Genomic DNA, 24,571 nt, shown 5'->3' with positions numbered 1-24,571 from the left:
GCTGCTGAGGGTCAATTTGAATGCCGAGGTGATGTACTTCATTCATTGCATTTTCTTCGGTTGAGAATATTTACTCAGAGGAGATTATTCTTCAACAAAGACAGTTAAATTGCTTTTCACAGAAATAAATAAAATAATTAGATTGTGTTCAGGATGAGTCAGGGAGGATACAGAGGAAAGGCCGGATAATGTTTGGAGGTAATGATGTGCATTTGAAGAGCCTGTGAATACACACTGGCCCTCCTGCTCCCTAAAAAGTCTAGCATTACAAATCCACTCGATGGATTAATTATTATTGAAAAGACTGTAAACAGAATGTAGGACTTAAACGTAATTCTTGTGTGGGAATGCATGCAGTGAGAAAGATGTAAAGATTTATGAAGATTGAACTGGCATCCACATGGACAAGTTCAGTGCAAATATCATCATGTGGAAACAGAAAGTTATCAACTTTTTTGGCGAAATTGATTGCAGTATAATTCTTAAATCTTGTAATGTTGGAAAGTACAGTTTTAAATAAAACCTAAGTGTCCTTGTCTATAAGCTGCCGACGTCTAACATACAGGTGCAGCAAACTACTTGGAATGTCAGTGGAATGGGAACCTTTATTGTCCGAGGATTTCAGCACAGGAGGAGTGACGTCTTGCTTCAGCTGAGTAGGAGCTTGGTCAGATTGTACGTGAAGGACTATTTGCAATGTTGATTCTTTATCTCAGGAAATATATTACTGCCACAGAGAGATGGCAAGCAAGGTTCAATTGACTTCTTCCAAGGAACATTCTATCAAAGATGGCCATGACAATCTAGATCTGTGTTGCCTCGTGATCTCGAACGAAACTCACTCTGAAGCAGGTTGGGTGACCCACGTGTTAATCTTTGGTTATCTACACTGAAGTTCAATTTTAATTTGACACCGATGAGTGTGAAAGTGACATATGTTGGTTATGGCTTTATACTCTTCACTGTGAGACACAGTGTGCTACAGGAGACAGTAAAATTGTGAATTACTGCATACTGGGTCTTGTGCAGTGTGCAAATATCTGGAATCTAAGAGACAGGCCAGATGCTGTCAAGGGACTTGTGCGATGTGTTCTGGCGAGACATGCCCATACATCTGCTCCCTGGAGCAGGCTGAGACTGAAGATGAATTTGTAAGACTTGTTTGTTGGTCAGTCATTGTACCGAATATGGACAGCATTTGTATCTACACGAAGATCAGCGATAGGCTATTGATTAGTTTTCACTTGCCCAGGGTTGGCTGCAAATGATTTCTCGTGAAAATATGTTGGAATAACTACCCTAACCCAGGTTGGAACGTCTCTGGACAGATTGAGGAGAAGGCCAGTGTTTCACTCAGTATTACACATAGCTGTGAGTTCCAGTAGCACTATGCCTGAATTCAGGTCTTTTGGAATCTATTTATTATGACGGTTGTGATTCCAAGTGACGAGTTTCCCGGTATGAACAATAATAAAATATCACCTGTGTTTTGGAAATTGGGGCCAACAATACCATGTGAACTCCGACTATTTCACAGAACAATGCGTGCATTATCTCTGAGAGCAACTACATTGTTACTATATGTTGGGAACTAAAATATAAACTCATTACAACACTTAATGATACAAAAGCAAAAGAAAACTACATGATATTTTATATTGAACAGAGAATATTTGCCTCATTTCTGTCCGATCACAATTAAATATTCAATGTCAGTATTCAAATGAATACATTCTCATTCTAACATTTCTAAAGTTGTTTGCCTCTAAACCATTACATATTCACAGTGAGCAAACAATTCAAAAATCAAATAGATTTAGCGTTCTTATGAATTAAAATATAATTAACTAATTTAAATTTTCACTGAAATGTATGAGCTTTAGCTAATTGCAAATAATTCAAGAATGACAATTCAATATGCACTTCGAATATTAGTCTTCGTTAATGATTTGTGTTATTAAACGGTATTTATTACGAAGCCAAAGCATGTAGATCCAATTTAAAACGAACATTGTTTTCTGAATATTGAAGTAAACTCAAGTTGCAGGCTCATTTGCCCAAATGGAAGGGCTGGGAGATGAGCTGTTCCAAAATGGATACATGCAACAATTGGCAGTTGAATGGATACTTGAATTTTGGTTGCTGTTTTGACAACAATTCATATTTTACCAATTAGTTTAAGCTATGCCCGAGATACTAAAACCCAATCGAGTTTGAATTTATTGTTTTGATGACATCAGACCAGTGAAAGGGAACGATGTTGGGGCTATAAAAAAGAGTGGGCATTTTGAAAATTGGTTAGAGCAACTGCCACCGAACAACAGAACAACTGCTGTAGAGTCGAAGAGCTAACCGCCTATCTGAAATCTTGCTCTCAAAGAAATCAGAAAGCAGTCTATCAAAAAGATACCTTTTGCTGTAAAACATATTCGGAGTAAAAAGAAATAAGTCGAGAGTGTGGTGCTGGAAAAGCACAGCAGGTCCGGTAACATCCGAGACGCAGCAGTATCAACATTTCGGGCAAGAGCCCTTCACCAGAACAACGCTCTTGACTCTAATCTCCAGCATCTGCAGTTCTCACTTTCGCTTAGTAAAAAGGAATAAGACGACCCAGTGAAATCAGTGGGTAAGAGATTGAATACAGCAGAGAAGGTAGAGACTGTTTAGACATGAGATTAAGTTCCCAGTTGCTCCCACTTCCACTGGCCATCCTTGCCCTTTTTGCTTTCCAACTGGGGTGATGGGAACTGCAGGTTTCGTGCTGCTATTGGTCATCAGTCAATGATGAGATTGGGATTATCAATGTCCAATAGGAACAGACAATTGTGTGTGTCTGTCACTGTCCAATACAACCTGAAAAGGATGGTTCTGTTCCCCACGAAGTGGAACTTTCTTTCTGTCTCTGTGTCACAGCGCTGAAGCAAACAGCCTCATCACAAATAGGTCAAACCTCTCCTCAGAATCAGAAGTCCATGCATCAGCTTTTGCTTAAACGTTGTGAGGACAGTGACCACATTGTTCAAACAAGCCATGTTTGATCATTTTGCTCTTTACTATTTTAACTGATTTTGCAATGTCATTTGAAGTGAGATCAGAGTAACTTCCCTTGCATCAAAGTAATATTTGTCTCATGCAACATCATTTCCTCTCAGAAAACAGGTTAATGGGAATCTGAGGAAATTCTGTGCCGGGAATTTCCTCAATGAACAATGACACCTTCCCTCGCGCTATTGGGAATGACAAACAAACTCTTCCTTAGTTCGTGCCTTCCAAAACCATGGATGGATTTGCCTTATTAATAACATCAAAAAACATCTGTTTTCACAGTTTGGTCAAAAGTCTCAGACAAGTAAGACCTTGCTGGTTGAATGTCATCCCAATGAAATCAGAGCATTACAATAAGATAACGATTCCAATTATTTTCAATCAGTTACTTTCTGAGAACTGATCGTACTATGTCAGTGCCACTGAGATCAACATTTTCTCTGTCCAACAGGATCTCATCACATTAGGTCAAGGCTGCAACATTGCCCAATTCTACTTCATTCTCCAGCTTATTAGCTGTGCTCGCCAGATATACGAGGCCCACAAGATGTAAAAACTTAGAGATGCCTATGAGCCTCTGGAACTCACCCATTCCGTGCAATCTGAGTCCATCCCCTCCCCCAAGCCCACCTCCTATCATGTATTCACCATCCCTCCTAAACTTCCACGCTCTAATGCTGAATGTTCTGTACTCAGCAAAGGTCTCAGCTTTATCCCGCTGTGCCCCCTCTTTAACGACTTTCAGGAGCGACATAATGTTGAATTCCTCTTCCACCGTCTTCTCCTCGGTGTCCATTTCTTTTGGCAAGAGTCCACTCCCCATCCCACAGACCCTTCGCTCAGCTACAACACTGTCCCTCCACCTGGACACATTCGTCTGGCGTTTACTTGAACTCAATCTGTTCATTGAGAAATTTCCATGTGACACTCGTCTTAATTTCTCTGCATCCCCCTCACCTTATCCAACCTATCACCCTCTGAACAGACTGTATGCGGTATGCTTCGATCCAATCCTGACTGTGTTATTCAGCCTGTGTCGATAAGGGTGGTAGACTCACTTCTCCATTTCAGAGGCTGAGTTCCAGCTCTCAGATACCTCCACATATCAACTGCTGGTTCATAACCTTTCATGACACATCAGGCCATTTTATGAACTAAATCTGACCACATTTCATCTGAAGGATCCCACCCACTTGCCCCCACCTAACAGTCCCGAAGCTGATGGTCCTCTGATCGCAGAGTTCACTTTTATCTCCTCCTGAAAATCCACAAACAGAACTGCCTGGGCAACCCATTGTTTCAGCCTGATCCTGACACACAGAGGGGTGCGCATGGATACACACGTGGGCTCAAGTTATACCAGTTCCTTCATGGGGTACGTAGACCATTCCTTGTTCCCGTTCTTTCCACCCCCCCATCCACAGCACTTTCTCCGATACGTAGATGATATCATCGCTGCTTTTCCTCTCCCTTGTCCAGAAATGGAAACGTTTATCGTTTCCAATTAGCACCTCTCGCTCACTTTCACCTCGTCTATCTCTGACTCCTCCCTTCCTTTACTCAACATCTCTGCTTCTATTTCTGGGAATAGACTGGTCACTGATATCCAGTATTAACCCACCGACTCCCACAGCTACCTGGAGTATACATCCTCACACCCTGTTTCCTCCAAAGGCTCCATTCCATTCTCCCATTCCTCCGTCTCCACCGCATTGCTGCTGATGATGTCAACTTCAGAAATGTGGCCTCTGAAATGTCCACGTTCTTCCTCAACAGAGAATTCCCCAGCACTGTTGTCGACAGAGCCCCCAACTAGTTCTGACCCACCTGCTGCACTTCTACCCTCACCCTATCTCCTCCCTGCTGCAACAGTGTTAATAGTTCCCCATGACCTTACCTTCAATCCCACCAGCATTCACATGCAGAAGATCATCAGTCTGCATTCCCCCACCTCCAGCCACATATTTGCTTCCTCTCCCTATTCCGCCTTCTGAAGTGACCATTTCCTCCAGGAAACCCTGGTCCACTTGTTATTCACTGTCCACAACTCCCCTCACACCCACCCCACCCCACCACCACAGGTCCACTTCACTTTTCCCTGCCGGAGGTGTTACACTTTCCCATTTAACTCCTCCCTCCTCACTATTCAAGGGCCCAAACATACCTTCCAGATGAAGCAGCATCCGACCAACATTTCCCACAATCCGGTCTACTACATTCGCAGCTCACATTGTGGTCTGCTCTACATTGGGGAAACAAAAGGTAGACTGGGTGTCCACCTCAGCGAATAACCAAGCTGTACCTATGCAAAAGACCCTGAGTTTCCAGTTGCCTGCCAGTTTACTACCCCATCCTGTTCCTTGGCCAATATCTCTGTGTCAGGCTTGCTGCAGTGTTCCAGGACATTTCAACGCAAGCTGGAAGAACAACACCTCATTTTCCGCGGGTGGACCTTGCAGCCATTCTGACTCAAAATAATGTTCAATAATTTTAGGGACTGAGCTCCTTAATGCCCCATACCCATACACCAGGCCTAATTCTCACGTAGCCTTACAGTTCTCACCCCCTATTGTTAGCTATTAACAGTCTCCATTAACAGCTATTCAGCCTCTGCTGTACATTAATCAACATTTTCCGGGCTACCATCCGTTCTGAGGAAGGGCCACTGAACTAGAAACGTTAACTCTGATTTCTCTGCACAGATGCTGCAGACCTTTTGCAGCAACTTCTGTTTTTGTTTCAACAATGTATCTCAATGTTTTTGTATCACGATGCAATACGTCATGGATATTTAGAGCTCTGTCAAACATAGGAACTTTGTAATTTCTCATTTAATGTCCATAAAAAATACTCGAGATTCAACTGAGATAGCAGCTTTGCTTATATCGTTCAGATCAGTCAATTTGTCACAGTTCAGAAAGAAAAAGCAATCGATAGAAGGAAACTCTGCAGGTCTGGCACCGTCTGAGCAGTGATACACAGAAGTATCTTTGATTCCAATATGACTTTTTCAGAACAGTGTCACATCATATTCGATTTGTTAACTTTGATTCTCTCTGCAGATACTTCCTCATCTGTGGCGCTTCTCCATCATTTTTTAGTTGAGTTTCATGTCTCCGTATCACTCTATTTTATGTTTCTTGACAGGACTACATGCTGAATTTGGTTATATATGGACAATGTAGTCCTTTCCTGTTCCTATTATAGTTGGTGTGCCTGTGACACCTGTGTTACGGCCGAAATCTGTTTCTTCTTTAAGATTCAAAGGAAAAGAGAATATTTTTCTTAATATCCTGTAAATGTCAGGAACTCCACTTTGTTTGAAAAGACATTTTCGAGGCAGCTGCCATTTCATGAGATAATAGGAATAAATTATTGATGGTGGAGCACTCTGTGATCTTCATTGAACTAGCTTGTCTACCCTCTCTCCAAATTATTTACATCTAAAGTTGGGGAAACTCAGCCCATCGTCTCTTCCAGCTTGGAATGACTATATCTCGTCTCCTGTACTGTCCCCATAGCCCTCCATACTTTGTTATTAGTGTCTGCTTTTAATTTTAAGTATCCTACCAGATATGAACAATATGTTCAAACTCAACCAAAAAATATAAACAGAACTTCGAGGGCAAGCTCAGCAGGTCTGACAGTATCTGCGAAGAGAAATCAAAGTTAATGTTTCTGGTCCGGTGATCCGACTCAATCTGTATTCTCAATGATTAAAAGGTGTGTATATAAAATATAGTCCAATTTATCACATTTAAAATTATCCTGTTTAGTTCACATTGTCATTCAGTATTGCATCTCCCATTAGATTTAATTCTGTCTGTCAGAAAGAGGGATGATGACTGTGGACTATCATTGTACTCCCCATGCAGTCTCCACAGCCACTGCTCCCATTCCGCACTATCTTCCAGCCAATGTCATGTTCATTCGAACATGAATATTAATTCATAAGTCTAAATGAATAAGTTAACTGTAATTATCACTTTTGGTTTTGGGCTGAGGCCAAAATGTGTAAAAAATACGTTTTACAGCAAATAAAAGTGCATTTAAAAGTTTGTCAATTTGTATAAACAATTTACTGAAGCATATTCTCTATGGAAGTTCCAAAGTTGCCTTATTAGAGCAGGGAGAGGAACATTCAGAGAAGTCCACACTTCCTGTCTATGTTCAGGGCGACTGTGCCCAGTGACAGTGTGTTGGCTGGCGTTTGTTCCTGTGGAGGAGAGATCTGCACAGAAACAACATCCTGATTGTGATTCTTTTGGGGGGTGCATGGATTTGGGAGAGATGGTTGCAGCATAGTAAACGGACAACAGAGCAGAATCAATTAGCCTATGAAAAGATAACATCCATCATTCTCCCTCACAACTGACTTCACTAAAGCAATTGGTGATGGGAGATTTGACCAAGAGCCAGCAATGCCAACATGTAGTCCAGTCCAGTTATATTGTGCACTGAATGTGATGTATTGAAAGCTGGGACTGTTTGCTCAGTGACTGTGATTGACGTCAGTCTCCATGAAATGTAACTGTGTCACTGGAGGGTTTCCCTCTCCTATTGGTGAGGCGCTTCATTCAGTGCGCTATCCCAGTGTAGGAGCCGATGCATCAGCTCCAACACTAACAGAGATCAACAGCTGTGTCGACAGAGAGAGGACAGATCTGAATCTGAGAATAGCGGACTGGAACATTACAACAATGGAGAGGAGGTTTTTCTTGAGTCTTTTCAAGATTTCCCCCTGCTGGGAATTTCTACCGTATCGGATATCCACGATGCTGATGATTAATCTGGGCGGGGTGGTGGGTGTGCTACTAAACTACTATCGCTATTGTTGGTGTTCTCTACCTCTGTCCATTCATTAATCCCACAAACAAGTTTAAACTTCGTTGCAATTTCTGTTATCTATATTTGTCAGAGAAAGAAACTATTGTCTTCAGTTTCAATTGCAGTCTCCATTCATTATCCATGAATTGCAGACCACTCCCTCACAAATATCTGAGAACAAAACTGTGCAAAACCTCGAGATCTCTTTTTGCCCTGAACTGATTTATGTCTTCTGTTCTCTCTGTCACCAAACGTGTCCACTACCAGCTCCTAGTATCCCCATTCTTCATTTCTGCGTCAGTGCTGTTGCTGAACAATCCATTGCCTACACGTTGGTAAAATTCAGACTTAATGTTTCAAGCTCTCATCTGACCAGTTTTCCGATTACAAATATTTCAAACATAAGAATGTTCTTGTCTCGGACGTTACTTCATGCTTAGGACAATATATGAATGTAGGAATGTCGCTGAATTTAATTCAGAAGAAAAGCTTATTTAACGAAAGATATTGTTTCAAGTGATTTGTTTCAATTCCGCCACAGCTGATGACAGAACTTCAATAAAACTGATAAGAATTAGAATAAAAGTGAATTTCACAAAGACAACCATAAAAGCAACATTTTGTCTGAAAACCTTCCTGTTTCACTGATCACCTTCGGTAAAGAAAACTAATGTTATTACCCGCGCTGAAAATGTGTTGCTGGAAAAGCAGAGCATGTCAGGCAGCATCCAAGGAACAGGAGAATCGACGTTTCGGGCATAAGCCCTACTTCAGGAATGAGGAAAGTGTGTCCAGCATGCTAAGATAAAAGGTAGGGAGGAGGCACTTGGGGGAGGGGCGTTGGGATTGCGATAGCTGGAGGGAGGTCAAGGTGAGGGTGATAGACCTAAGTGGGGTGGGGGCTGAGAGGTCCGGAAGAAGAGAGGTCAGGAAGGAGAGGTTGGAGGAAGAGTGCCTCATCTTCCGCCTGGGCAACACGACGGTTGGAGGAAGAGCGCCTCATCTTCCACCTGGGCAACACGACGGTTGGAGGAAGAGCGCCTCATCTTCCGCCTGGGAACCCTCCAACTACAAGGGATGAACTTAGATTTCTCCAGTTTCCTCATTTCCCCTCACCCCACCTTGTCTCATTTAAATCCCTCGAACTCAGCATCTCCTTTCTAACCTGCACTCTTCTACCTGACCTCTCCGCCCCCACCCCACTCCGGCCTATCACACTCACCTTGACCTCCCTCCACCTATCGCAGTCCCAACGCCCTCCCCCCCCCCCTCCAAGTCCCTCCTCCTTACCTTTTATCTTAGCCTGCTGGACACACTTTCCTCATTCCTGAAGAAGGGCTTATGCTCGAAACGTCGATTCTCCTGTTCCTTGGATGCTGCCTGACCTGCTGACCTTTTCCAGCAGCATATTTTCAGCTCTGATCTCCAGCATCTGCAGTCCTCACTGTCTCCCCTAATGTTATTACCCAGTCTGCGTTAAGTGAGACTTCAGCCCCATGACAATGTGCTTTACTTTATATTGGCTTGTGGAATGGCCTCAGAGTCAGGGCAATTAATGATGGTCACCAAATGCTGCCCTTGGCCAAAATGCCAACATTCCACGAAATAACAAAATTGAAGGTGAAATGAAATAAAGGAAGATGCTGAAAATTTAAAATTATACAAGGCAATGCAAAGAAACGAACAGAAAGTGCTGGGGAACTTTCCTGAACAGAAAGCAGCTGGAAAAGAGTGTGATTAATATCGTTGACAGGGAAGTCTGCTCTGAAGAGAAGGAGGAATCAATGGAGAAAGATGGATATAGAAGAAAAAGAGGAAATAAAGAGAATGATGATTAGCTGGGCTGGAAAAAAAATGTGAGATTCACCTCATTTATTTTTCGCCATTCCCATCTTCCCGAAAATCACGCCCATGTACATACAGGTATCCCCACTTTTCAAAAGTTCGCTTTTCACCACTTCCCTTCCCGAATGACCTACATTAGGGCCTTGTTTCGCTAACCAAAAGAAATCCGAAGAGGATTTTCACTTTTATGAAGAAAAGCGAAGCTTTTTCCATATAAATTAGTGCTACTGCAATCTACACCATATCAGCTCGCGGACGATTTCTTTCAGATAGCGAGGGAAACCTGTATTTGTCTAAGATCATGTTTAAAGCGATTTGATTCCCCCTGTCAGTATTCCCTGAGTGTGGTCATCTTCTTACATTTGTTAATGGGATATGGGTATCTCTGACTGGGCCAGCATTAGTTCACTTTCACAGTTGCCTTTGAGAAGACCTTGAGCCAATGCAGTCCACGTGATTGATCTGATTTGATTTGATTTATTTTAGTCAAATGTACAATAGAAAGATTTGTTTTGCGAGTAGTGCAGGCACATGATAGTAAACAAAAATACAGAGACCCTGGGGTACTGACACACAGTGAGGCACACATGGTTACAGATTCACAAGAGTTGAGCGAAGCAAAATCGACATTAGCAAGATTAATATAATTTGAAAAGTTAGAGATGTCAATTCTTCAGTCTAATTATAGTAGGGAAGGAAGTGTTCCTAAGCATGTTGGTCCATGTTTTCAAGCCTCTGTGTCTCGTCCCTGTTGGAAGAGGTTGTAGGAGATCATTACCGGTTTGGGAGAGATCTTTGATGTTGCCAGCCTTTCTGCGACAATGACAAGTATAAATGACGGAAGGTGGTCTTCCGTGATGGGCTGGGCTGTGCACACAACCGTCTGTAGTTTCTTATGGTCCTGGACAGAGCAGTTACCATGTCAGACCATTATGCACGTGACTAGAATGTTTTCAGTTGCCAGTGGACGGAACATTGGGAGACAGCTTGTTCTCAAATAGTTAGATGTAACAATTGGCTGTTAAATGGATATCCAAGTTCTGTTTGTTGTTTTGACAACACTTGAAATTTAACCGATAATTTTAAATTATGTCTTCGATACCAAAACCCAGTTGAGTTAATTGCGTTGCCAGCATCGAACCAATGAGCCATCACCGGCTTCAAACGAATGGAGAAGCCATCACCATCACAACGAGGCAGAAAGAGACAGAAACAAAGGGAAGGAGAGAGAGAACACAGCAAGGAAATCAGATGGACAGTCAGTCAAAGAGAGAACGGAAACAAAACAAGGAAACAAACCGTCACATGGACAGGGAGCAGGGAAGATAAGAAGTTCAGGGAAAGAAACAGAAGGCAGAGCAAAGTAAAACTGAGGGAAACAGACAGGGAGAGAGACATAGGAAGAGACAATGGACACGGGGAGCAGGGGATGGGGTCACAGGAAGTTGGGAGGTATGGGAGAAGCTGGGGTGAGGACCAGAGAGAGCTGTGAGTGAGCACTGGAGGGAGTTGGGGGGGGGGGGAGGTGTGGATTTATTTTGACCTGTACCAAGATGTCCAGGCAGTTCATAGTAAGCAAGAATGTACAGACCGATGGCTGTAAAACATGTCTGAGAATCATATAGGTTACGCTGCACAAAGCATGCGCAAGGTGAGATCAACATGAACAAGATCAGCATTATCTGAGATTAGAGAGTCCATTCATCAGTCTAATAACAGCCAGGAAGAAGCCGTTACTGAACTAGTTGATCTGTGTTTTCAAGCTTCTGTATCTTTTAGCCTGATGGAAGAGGTTGTGGGAGATCTTTACAGGCATGTGATGGGTCTTTGGTTATATTAGAACGAAGAAAATTTCAGTATAACAGGCTATTCGTCAGTCAAATCCTGCGTTGATCTAAATCAATCGCCAATTTTCTAAAGTTTTGTATCCCTTTGCTCCCTGCCCATTCATGTATCTTTCTGGAAACATCTTAAATGGAGCACCACTGGTCACAGTTCTCCATTTTGAGAAACACGCTTCCTCTTCTCCACTCTGTACCCTGTTGCCCAGCCAGTTCTTTATCCATGGAGCTAGCACACCCTAGACACCATGTGACTTCATTTTCTCCATAACCCGACCATGGAAAAACTTACCAAACGCCTTCCTGAAGTCCATGTACATGATATCTACAGTCCCTCCCTCATCAATCAACTTTGTCACTTCCTCAAAGAATTCTATGAAGTTGGTAAGACATGACCTTCCCTGCACATAACCATCTTGCCGATAACTGATAAGACCATTTTCATCCAAATGAGAAAAGACCCTATCCCTCAGTATCTTCTCTAGCAGCTCTCCTACGCCTGATGACAGGCTCACTGGTCTATAATTAACTGGATTATTCATGCTACCCTTCTTAAACAACAACTTTCCAGTCCTCCGGGACCTCAGCTGTGTTCAAGGATGCTACAAAGATATCTATTAATGCCCCAACTTTTTTCTGTCTCCCTTCCCTCAGTAATCGGCGATAGCAGTGGAGCTTCTCGTCAAAAGGAAGAAGGTAGCTTACATAAGGTGGAGGAAGCTAGGATCAAGCTCAGCTCTAGAGGATTACAGGCAGGCGAGGAAGGAGCTCAAAAATGGTCTGAGGAGAGCCAGGAGGGGGGCAAGAGAAAGGCATGGCAGAACGGATTAGGGAGAACACAAAGGCATTTTACACTTATGTGAGGAATAAGAGAATGGTCAAAGAAAGAGTAACGCCGATCAGGGATATCATAGGGAACTTCTGTGTGGAGTCTGAGGAGGTAGGGGAAGCCCTAAATGTGTTTTTTTGCTTCTGTCTTTACGAAAGAAACGAACTTTTTAGTGAATGAAACCTTTGAAGAGTTGGTGTGCATGCTTGAACGGATAAAGATAGAGGAAGCTGATGTGCTGAAAATTTTGTCAAACATTAAGATTGAAAAGTCTCCAGCCCGGACCAGATTTGTCCTCGGCTGCTTTGGGAAACGAGTAATGCAATTGCTTCGCCACTTGCGAAGATCTTTGCATCCTCGCTCTCCACTGGAGTCGTACCTGACGACGGGAGGGAGGCAAATATAATTCCTCTCTTCAAGAAAGGAAATAGGGAAATCCCCGGCAATTATGGATCAGTATGTCTCACGTCTGTCGTCTGCAAGGTGTAAGAAAGGATTCTGAGGGATAGGATTTATGACCATCTGGAAGAGCATGGCTGGATTAAATGCAGTCAACACGGCTTTGTGAAGGGCAGGTCATGCCTCACAAACCTTATCGCGTTCTTTTAGGATGTGACTAGAAAAGGTGGTGAGGGTCGAGCTGTGGATGTGGTGTATATCGACTTCAGCAAGGCATTTGATAAGGTTCCCCATGGTAGGCTCATTCAGAAGGTCTGGAGGAATGGGATACAGGGGAACCTTGCTGTCTGGATACAGAATTAGCTAGCCAACAGAAGACAGCGAGTGGTAGTAGAAGGAAAATATTCTGCCTGGAAGTCAGTGATGATTGGTGCTCCACAGGGCTTTCTCATTAGGCCTCTACTGTCCGTAGTTTTTATTAATGACTTGGATGAGGGGATTGAAGGATGGGTCAGCATGGTTGCAGATGACACAAAGGTTGGAGTGTCGTCGATAGCATAGAGGGCTGTTCTAGGCTGCAGCGGGGCATTGTCAGGATACAGAGATGGGCTGAAAGGTGACAGATGGAGTTCAACCTGGATAAATGCGAGGTGATGCATTTTGGAAGGTCAAATTTGAAAACTGAGTACAGGATTAAGGATAGGATTCTTGGCAGTGTGGAGGAACAGAGGGATGTTGGTGTGTAGGTACATAGATCACTTAACAAGGCCACCGAAGTGGACAGGGTTGTTTAGAAAGCATATGGTGGTTTGGCTTTCATTAACAGTGGGATTGAGTTTAAGCATCCTGAGATCTTGTTGCAGCTCTATAAAACTTTGTTTAGACCGCACTTGGAATACTGCGTCCAGTTCTGGTCGCCCTGTTATAGGAAAGATGTTGGTGCTTTGGAGAGCGTTCAGAGGACGTTTACGAGGATGCTGCCTGGACTGGAGGGTTTATCTTATGGAGAGAGGTTGACTGCGCTCGGACTTTTTTTATTGGAGAAAAGGAGGAGGAGATGGGACCTGATTGATTATACAAGATAATGAGAGGCATAGCCAGAGACTATTTCCAAGGGCAGAGATGGCTAACACGAAAGGTCATAGTTTTAAGCTGGTAGGAGGAAATTATAGAGGGGATGTCAGAGGCGGGTTCTTTACACAGAGAGTTGTGAGAGCATGGAATTCGTTGCCAGCAGCAGTTGTGGAAGCAAGGTCATTGGGGACATTTCAGAGACTGCTGGACATGCATATGGTTACAGAACTTTGAGGATTAATGGTGGGCACAACATCGTGGGCTGACGGGCCTGTTCTGTGCTGTACTGTTCTATGTTCTATGTTCTTTGTTCTAGATGTTGACAGCCTTTCTGCAGCAACGAGCCGTGTAAATAGAGTCAATGGTTGGGAGATTGGCTGTGCACCCAACCTTCTGTAGTTTTTTGCAGTCCTGGGCAGAGCGTTGCTGTATGAAGCCGTGATGCACTCAGACAGTATGCTCTCAATGGTGTATCTGTCGAAGTAGTACATGCTGAATTTCCTGAGCTTCCTGAGGAAGAAGAGCCGCTATTGAAACTTCTTGACTGTCACACCTATGTAAGAAGACCAGGGTAGGTTGTCAGTTATCGTCACTCCGAGGGAGTTGATGCTCTGCACTTCCTCAACCATTGATGTAGACGACGGTGTGTTCCTCTCCTTTCTTTCTGAACTCAATGATCAGTTCCTTACTATTGCCGAATTTGAAAGAGAGGTTATTATCGTTACACCATGCCACTAAGCCCTCGATCTCCTATCTGTGTTCTGACTCATCGTTGTTTTACATCCCTCCTGATTTGGTGATGTCATCAGCGAACTTGTAGCTAGCGTTGTTTGGAATTTGACAACAGAACCGCGTGTTTGTAGAGGGTGAAGACAGAGATATGGGAGTAGAGTGAGTAGAGTGTGGGGCTGAGGTCACAACCTTGGGAGTAGAGGGAGTAGGGTATGGGGATGAGAACACAGTCATGAGAGTGCAGGGACTACAGTAGGGGGCTGAGGACACAACCATGGGAGTACAAGGAGTACAGTAGGGGGCTGAGGGCACAGCTGTTGGTGTACAGGGAGTACACTAGGGGGCTGAAGGCACAGCCAATGTTGTACAAGGAGTACAGTAGGGGGCTGAGGGCACAGTTGTGGATGTACAGGGAGTACAGTAGGGGGCGGAGGAGACTGCTGTGGGTGCACGGAGAGTACAATAAGGGGCTGAGGACACAGCCGCATGTGTACAGGGAGTACAGTCAGGGGCTGGGGACACAGCCATGGGTATGCAGGGAGTATAGTAGAGGGCTGAGGACATTGCTATATGTGCACGGGAAGTACAATAGGGGATTGAGAACACATCCTCCAGGAGTTCCAGTGTTGAGTTCTATTGTGGAGAATGAGCAGATACCTATCTTCACAGATTGTTGTCTATGTGTCAGAAACCAGGGTATCCAGTTGCAGAGGGTGCAGCCGAGATCAAGGTCACAGAGTACTGAGATAAGTCTGGAGGAGATAATGATGTTGAAGATGGAGCTGTAGTCAATGACCAGAAGTCTGGTGTAGGCATCCTTGTTGTCCAGATGTTCCATGGATGAGGGCAGGGCAGGTATATGACATCCGTTGTGGACCCGTTACATCAGTCGGCACATTATAGCACAGCAGATCAGGCTGGGAGACTGAAGGTGGTGTGGGCCATAACCAGCGTCTCAAAGTACTTCATGTTTATTGAAGTCAGAGCCACTGGGCGGTAGTCATTAAGAAACGTTGCATGTGATTTCTCAATTACAAGGATGATGGTGGTCTTCTTGAAGTGGGTTGGGATTTCGGCTTCAGGAGGGAGAAGTTGAAGTTGTTTTTAAATATCTCTGCCAGTTGGTCCTCACAGCATCTGAGTGCTCAGCCAGGAACACACTGCAGGTCTGTCACTTTCCTTGATTTGACCTGCAGGAAGACTGATCATGTCTGCCGTGGTGAGAACAGGCACAGGTACACCCGAGGCTGTCAGGGTAGGTTTCACACTGACAGTCACACAGTCATTCATCATAGACATTCCCTCCCCCAGCTCGCTCCATCATCATCAACACACAGTGACATTGGTTGTTGTGAGCGATACACAGTTAGTGTTGAGGCAGAGTGACATCATTAGATTGGGATTGTGTACCGTCAAGTCCTGTGTCACCATAACGGGGTAAATTCACAACAAATCGGGGACAGCGTGTGCTCCTACTGGGTGTCAGTGGTGCAGGGAGTGAAGATTTTAAAGGTATAATTCGAGTCCAGCCACTTCTTTAACCTGAATGGAGTCAACCACCTTGTGTGCTGCGTCTTTACAATGGTGGACAGTCCTTAGGGAGTCAGGAAATGTCATTTACATGAACCACCTGAACAAAGGACCTGCTAAGTTTGGAGATGATACAGTGATGGTTGGATGGGCAGGCGATATTCATGAAGTGGGGAGGCTGCATTAAAGCTTGGACAGTTTAGGGCTGTGGACAAACACGTGGCTGATTGAACACAATATGAGATCGTGTGAGATTATGCACTTTGATTGGCAGAATAGAGGCAGACACTATGTTCTAATAGGATCCATTGAATCTGAAGCACAAAAGGATTTTGAAGCACTCATCCTCTCTTATAGTTAATGTGCAGGTTCAGTTGACAGTTAGGAAAGCAAATGCAATGTTAGCATTCATTTCAAGGGATCTGGAATACAAGAGAGGAGACATACTGCTGAGAATGTAATGGGCTATGTTCAGACGTCATTTCGAAGTTGTTTTGGGCACGATCTCTGGGGAAAGATCAGTTGGTGTTGGAGGTGATCCATCCTGGGGATGATGATTTCTCATATGCACGGCAGTGTGTGTACTCGATGGAATTGAGAAGAATAGGAGATGAGATATCCGATAGAAACTAGTTGATCACTGCAAAGATTGATACAGTCAGTGTGTAGAAGATAGTTCCACTAGTCATACAGGAAATGACAAAATGGCAGTTTCATAGTGAAGGAATGGGCTGAATGGCCTAAACCTATTGCCATATCTCATGTTCTTTAGGTAGTAGGGTCTATTATTCAGTGCAGAATTGTAAGTCTCTGACGTGATTTTAGAACCCTTGTATTTGTATGTTGATTTTACTTCACTTTCTGCTCAATGGTAACCCCTGTGATATAGACGGTAGGAGGTTTCAGTGTCAGCCTGTAGTCCATTAAACGATGAATATAAACAGCTATCTGTGAGTCTCATCTGGCGGGAGTACATTGTCTCTCTGATGATTGTCATTTTCAGTCTGATATTTCCGAAGGATTGATCCTGTTACGCCAGTGTTGTTGAATTAAACAAAACAGATGCAATTTATCACAGCACACAGCAACAATAAGTCATCGAACACTGAACACTCTTCTAATAACAGAATCGTTGATAATGTTCTGTATAAGAAACACTGCTTTCCTGTTCATGTTCAAATCAGATAAGCTGTCCCATTGAGATGCTCAACTTGGAACTATTTTAAAAAAATCTTTTTTTGGATGCAGACATTGCCGGATGGGCCCACCATTTCTTGCCCGTCCCTCGTTGCCCCCTTGAGAAAGTGGTACTGAGCTGCCTTCCTGAACCGCTGCAGTCCACCTGCTGTGTGTTGACCCGCAATGCTATTAAGGAGGGAATTCCATTTTATTTTCTCCCAGCAACAGTGAAGGAGCCGCAATATATTTCCACAACAGGATGTTGAGTGGGTTGGAAGGGAATTTGGAGGTGGTGGTATTCCTATAATTCTGCAGCCCTTGTCATTCCAGATGTAAGTGTTCGCGGGATTGTAAGGTGCTGTCTGAGGATCTTTGGGGAAATTCTGCAGTGTGTCCAGTAGATAGTACACACTTCCACTGTTGAGAGACGGTGGTGGAAGGAGTGAATGCTTGTGGATGTGATGTCAGTCAAATGGACTGTTTGGTCCAGGATGGTGTCAAGCTTCTTGGTGTTGTTGTGGCGGCAGTCATTCAGGCAAGTGGGAGAATTCCATCTCATTCCTGATTTGTGTCCTGTAGATGATCGACAGACTTTGGTAAGTCAGGAGGTGAGTTACTCGCACAGTATTCCTAGACTCTGATCTGCTCTTATATTTATGTGGCGAGTCCAATTGAGTGTCTGGTCAATGAAAACCCCCAGGATATTGATAATGGGGAATTTGGTGATGATAATGCTGCTGAATACCAAGTTGTTATATTGTTTCTTATTGGTGATGGTCATTGTCTGGCATGCGTCTGTGTGAATGTTACTTGCCACTTATCCGCCCAAGCCTGGTGAGGGTCCACACCGTATGGGGCATGGACTACTTCCATATCTGAGCATTTGCGAATGGTGATGAACATTGTGCAGTCATTGTCAAATATCCCAACGTCGGACATATGATGGAGGGAAGGTCATTGATGAAGCAGCTGAAGATGCATGGATCTAGGCTTTATCTGAAGAGTCATTGAAGATGTTACCTAGTATGGTGATGAAACGTCTGATAATGAAACTTCCAGCTCAGCGAGAAAAACTACATCCACATTATCCTGAGGGACGACTGCAGAAATGTTCTGGAGCTGAGAAGACTGACCTCCAACAATGACCATCTTCCTATCTGTCAGGTATGACACCAATAATGGAGTACTTGCCCGCAATGCCCTTTTTGCTCGGGTTCCATGATGCCACATTTGAAAGAATGTAGCATGATGTCAAGGGCTGGAATTCAGCTCCTTTTCCTATGTTTGAACCAAGGCTGTAATGAGATGGATAGATATGGAGAGACAGAAGTAAGAAGTTTTATTGATAAATTCCTCTGGACTGCATACTCTTTGTCTGGGTGTCATACACTGTGAGCAGTATGCTGATACTGGCTGTCATCCCAGATCACTTATTCCCAATAATGTCACAGAGCTAGGTTCCTGACAGCTCACAAAATCCATTCAGCCAATAGATTAGTACCATGGAGTAGGTGGATTTAAAAAAAAATAGACTATGCCAAGACCAGCAGGAAATGATAACAACCCCCACTGTGTGAGAGACTGGTCCAGAGAATCTCAGTCAGGTGGATCGCTGACTGTCATGGAAATTAATCTGACTGGACTCAGATGTGAGCAAGAGCAAAGGAAAAGATTTATTTTTAACCACTGCAGGGAGCCAATACACTTGGCAAACACACCTTGTGTAAGGGCCCTGAACATTATTAACGTATTCCTTTTATGCTCTTCTTATCACACCCTCAAGGTCAAGGGCTGGGAAACATTCAAGTTCTTATTTTCACATTCCCGTGCCGTGGAAATAACTGTCTTTATGTTTTCCTTAGCTTTTCTGCTGAATTCGCCTGCTCACCAGGCCAGGTTGAATGTATACAAAGTTCAGCAAAGACAAGCTGTCTCTTCGACTGCAGAATTCAGCAAAGTGTTTGCAACGTTCAGAAAAGTTTTAGAATTAGCATAGCATTCTCTTTCAGGTTTCACAGAAAATGTTAAGTTTGTTTCTTTTCAATTACACTGGCAGAGGGGAAATCAGGATCTCAGCTGTGGATCAAATAATGATTGATAAATATCACACACCACTTCCATAGCTTTGTAATCCAGATTTCAATTTATATAGCTCCATATCAGGAGTGCATTTTAACAACCGTATCTCTTTGTAGTTTGCATATTTCCGTCTGTACAGAAAATCACTTTTCCCTGTATTTTGTTTGCATAAATGCATTTCATTAATATTGTCTCTGCTAATTCCTCATTGTAGATGTACCCTTGAATCTGTTCTTCATATAAGTTATAAAGAGTAAGGCTCCAATGCTCGTGACTGGGGAACATCACCGTCCCGACGCCCAGACTGAATAGTCATGTCCCCGACTCCTCTCCATCTTCTCTCTTTTCCTCAATGTCATAATCACAATGGAAATGAAGTCCAGTAAATGATACTTCATCACAGTTCCTTAGCAACGACAACATCAACAACATGACCCACACCTGCCTTCTCTGATTCTGGGATAACAATCTGAATTGTGTTTGTCATGTGCAATTCCCCGTTAACATATCCATGCCGTTTGTTTGTTATAAAACCACATTGTCTCAGGCACATTTTGCCATCAGATCATGGATGAAAGATGTTCTCTCAATGTTTTACTGATATTGCAATGACTGATCTGTCGTTACAGGATTTGTTTCTGCACAGATGAGCAGTGAAGCATGTTTATGTTATGTTAAATCTCTGGCATTAATTCCATATCCAAGGCAGACTGAATGATTATACACTATCGATCTTCCATCTTCAACATTCCTTCCTTAAGTCACACTCACATATCACACCCAGAATGCATGCATGTTCGAAGTTATTTTGCATTTTAATGAAATAGTGTTGAATTGAAAGGGATTAACTGATCTGTTTATTCAGCGATTGTGATTATGCCAGTCTACATGGATCCTATGTGTCCCTCCAGAGGTTCTCTCTTCTATGAATAAGGGAATGCTTTCAGTGTTTTATCCCATCGTATGATCAGGAGCATCACCCACACCAGTAACAGGGATCCGCGGCTTCAGAGAAAGGATGAGGAGAGATCAGAAACCCTGATAGCAGTAGACTGGAATATTCCAACAATGGACAGGAGTTTATCCGATGGTCTTTACTGGCTTTCCCAGCCTTGGATCTCATCAGTATCGCGGATTGAAGATGTACTGCTTCAAGCTGGTTACTATCCTATCCTTGCTCTAGTTGGTAATCCTGGTAAGTGACTCGAGCTATCTAGTGAAACGGTCTGAACTGAATTGATGCTCATTATATGTAAATTTTGGAAAGGTGCAAGTCAACGTTTTCATTTTCAATCAAAGATTCCATTCCTTAGAAATTATAACGAGCAAATTACTCAATTACAAGGTGCTCACCAATATGCGAAGATGAAACAGACTGTTCTCAACCTCCTTGATTCATTTTCCCCTGCCCAGTTTACATCTCCATATCTTCCCCTCTCACCAATCCTTTCCACTACCACCATTGTGACATCCAGTGTCCTCATCAGCCTCATGCAATTCCTGAATAACCTTCGTTTGTGCTTTTGTTAATTCCGGATACAGTTGTTTCACGTCCCTTCTACCACGTGTCCATTGCAAAACAATTGCACTTGAGATGTTTAACTTGTTCTCTGCACAGAATCTGAAAGATGGGGCGACAGTGTATGGTGGTCACATCATTGGTTCATAATCTAGAGCCACAGAATTATAATCTGTTTTTATCGGCTTGCCTCATGCCCATTAGAGAAAGTAGTTGGTCATCCTTCCCTGGTCAGGTTTCTGTGTGACTGAAAAACCACAGCACTGTGTTTTACTCTTTTCTGTCCTGTGGAACAGCAGAACTAGCCACTCAGTTCAAGGTCGACATAAGATGCACGCCTGACCAGGTCTGCACAGATTCCGCAGGGGTAGATCAAAAGGAAAGATAGCTCTCTTCCTCTGCTTGTATCCCATATTCCAGCAGTTCATTTCCATTCAGGTAGGTGGCCATTCACTGTTTTAGATGTATTCTTTGTGATTGACTGTCTCCCCTAGAGTGATGTCCATCTGAATAGGCACCTCCGGTGCTGGCTTTATTGATGCTGACCTACAGATGTAAGGATGTTTTAAATTCCAAATCAGTGACAGTGCATCGTAAATGATTTCCTATTTCACACAAAAGAAACGGAGTCAGCTAAGTGAGGGAAAGGAATTATTGCGATCAAACCTGAGAGTGTAGTTGAGGCAGTATTTGGGGCATTGTGGACAGATTTTCTCTCCTTTATAAGAAGTGATCTCCTTACCACAGAGAGTGTGAAAAGGAGTGAAAGGGATAATAGCACCATGAGGAGTGAGTGAACGTTGGTCTGTAGCGCTGTGAGAGAATTCGAGATGATTGCATTGGACCCCGGCGGGGGGGGGTGGGGGGGGAGGGTTGGGGGGAGGGGGGGGGTGGAATGGGCAATCGCTCATTATATTCTAAACAGACAATGAGAAGGTGATAGATTCCATGACTGTTGTTTCACTCAGGATGCATAATTCTGGATAGTTTAAGCGCCTGGGAGGACGTTACGCCATCCCACCCCAACTCCCACTCCCCACGGTAATTGACAGAGAAGGAGAGGTCCAGGTTTTGAATAAACTCTCCCCACATTAAATCAGTGCAATTGGTGTGTGATCCTGCACTGAATGTCATATTATCCACCACCCTGACAGCAACCGCAATGCCTTCATTCTAAAACAGTTAACTATTCCCTCCAGCTTCTGACCTTCATGAAGAACATGAATCCATCTTCTCGGAGATGCAAGTTGCCTCCTTGAGGTTTAAACCATAAGTCAATAAGACATAGGATGCAGAAAGTAGGCCATTTAGCCCATTGAGTCTGCAGCACCATTCAATCATCGCTGATAGGTTTCTCAAACCCATTCTCCGACCTTATTCTTGTAACCATTGATCCTCTGGATAATCAAAATCTTAGCTATCTCCATCCCAAATATACTCAATGACCTGGCCCCCACAGCCTTCTGTGGCAACAAATTTCAAAGATTCGCCATTCTCTGGTTAAAGACATTTCTCCTTATCCCTGTTCTAAAGGGTATTCCCTTTCGTCTAAGGCTGTGCCCTCGGCTTCTAGTCCAATCGAAACATCTTACCAATATCCACTCTGTCCAGGTCATTCAGTATTCTGCATACTTCCGTTACAATCCCTCTCATCTTTCTAAACTTTATCGTGTATAGACCCAGAGTCCTCAAACATGCCTCATACGATAAGCTTTTCATTCCTATGACCATTCTCGTGAAGATCTTGTGAACATACCCCAGGGCCAGTACATCCTTCCTGAGATATGGGGCTCAAAATTACGCACAATACTCCAAATGTGGTCTATTCAGAGCCGTATACAACCTATTTTGTATGCAATTCCTCTCGTAACAAATGCCATCAATAATAAATGCAATTGCACTCCTAACTACTGCCTCTACCTGCAAGCTTACCTTGAGAGAACCCTGACTAGAACTCCCAACTCCCTTCAGATTTCTGAATTAGACCATGCCTCTATTCTTCATGCTAAAGTGCATGACCTCACACTTTGCGATTTCCAGTGTTCTGAGATTGTTCATAACTCTAGTGATTCCTGAAAGATCACCAGGATCGCCTCCCTTCTCCGCTCATCTATCTCCCTTATAACACTAGGATGTAGTCCATCTGGTCAAGGTTATTTAACCACCCTCAATTCTTTTCTAGCATGTTCTCCATGGTGGTGGCCATCATACTCAGCCCTGGCCTCTCAATCGCTTGAATATTTAATGTATAACTCGTGTCTTCCATCGTTAAGGCTGATGCGAAGTAATTCTTCAGTTCCTTGGCCATTTTCTCGTTCTCCACTACTATCTCTCCAGTATCATTTTCCAGCAAACAAGTGTTCACTTTTGCCGCTCATTTGTACTTTATATATCGACACAAACTGTTACAGTCTTCATTTATGTTACCCCAGACTTAATTATCTCCCTCCTTCTTTTACTTTGTTTGCCCTCTGTTTTATCTTGGTAAGCTCCCCAATCCTCAGATTTCCCTCTGCACTTTGCCACCTTATATCCTTTCTCTTTTGCTTTTATGCTATACCTGAGTTCTCTAGTCAGCTATGGTTGCCTCATCCTCCCTGTACCATGCCTCTTTTTCCTCAGAATAAATCTCTGCTGTATTCTGAATTACTGCAAAAATCTCCTGCCATTGCTATTGCACTGTATTTCCTGCTGGACCCGTCTCCCAGTCAATTCTACCCAGCTCCTCCCTCATGTCCCTGTAATTGCCTTTATTCAGCTGTAATACCGTTGCTTCTGATTCTAACGTCTCCACCTGAAATTGCAGTGTAAGTTCAATCATATTATGATCACTTCCTGCTAAGAATTCCTTCACCTTAAGCTCCTTCCTCTAGTTCGCCTGTACAAGCTGCTCTAAAAAGCCATCTCATAGACATTCCACAAATTCCTATCCTTGTGAACCACTACCAACCTGATTTCCCAGTCCACCTGCATAATGAAGTCCCACATGATCATTGTAACATTGCCTTTCCTACAGAACTTTCTAGCTCCTGGTGTATCTTGCACCCCAGCTCCCTGTACGTAACTCTAACTGCATATTTTCACCTTTTTGATTCCTCAATTCTACCGACACAGATTCTACACGATCTGACCTTACTTCATTTCTTATTATTGATTATTGATTCAATTCCATTCTTAATAATGAAACAACTCTATATATCTCCCCACCTGCCTATCTTTTCGACAGGATGAATATCCTTGAATATTCAACTCCTAATCCTGATCCTCTTGCAGTGATATCACTATAATGCCCATGTCGAACCTGCCAATTTGTGATTAAGTCACAAGCGTATTTACCTTATTCCTTATGCTGCATGCACTTCGATATGATAGTTTAGTCCTGTATTACCTGTCGCTCTTTTCACTGTTATTTTTTGTCCACCCGTTGGTACCTACACGGACCCTAACCACTGTATCATTCCCTGCCCAATCCAAGTTCTTCTGCAGCCCAGATGATATATCCCAAACCAAAGCACCAGGTCGGCAACACATCATTCAGGACTGCTGTGGTTCTGTTCGCCGAGCTGAAAGTTTTTGTTGCAAACGTTTCGTACCCTGTCTAGGTGACATCCTCAGTGCTTGGGAGCCTCCTGTGAAGCGCTTCTGTGGTGTTTCCTCCGGCATTTATAGTGG

Source organism: Chiloscyllium plagiosum, unplaced genomic scaffold, assembly GCF_037043375.1.
Source record: "Chiloscyllium plagiosum isolate Xiang-an unplaced genomic scaffold, Cpla_swu_hap1 HiC_scaffold_21, whole genome shotgun sequence".
Taxonomy (NCBI): Eukaryota; Metazoa; Chordata; class Chondrichthyes; order Orectolobiformes; family Hemiscylliidae; genus Chiloscyllium; species Chiloscyllium plagiosum.
The sequence above is the reverse complement of the archived record's forward strand: the minus strand, read 5'-3'. Positions refer to the sequence as shown.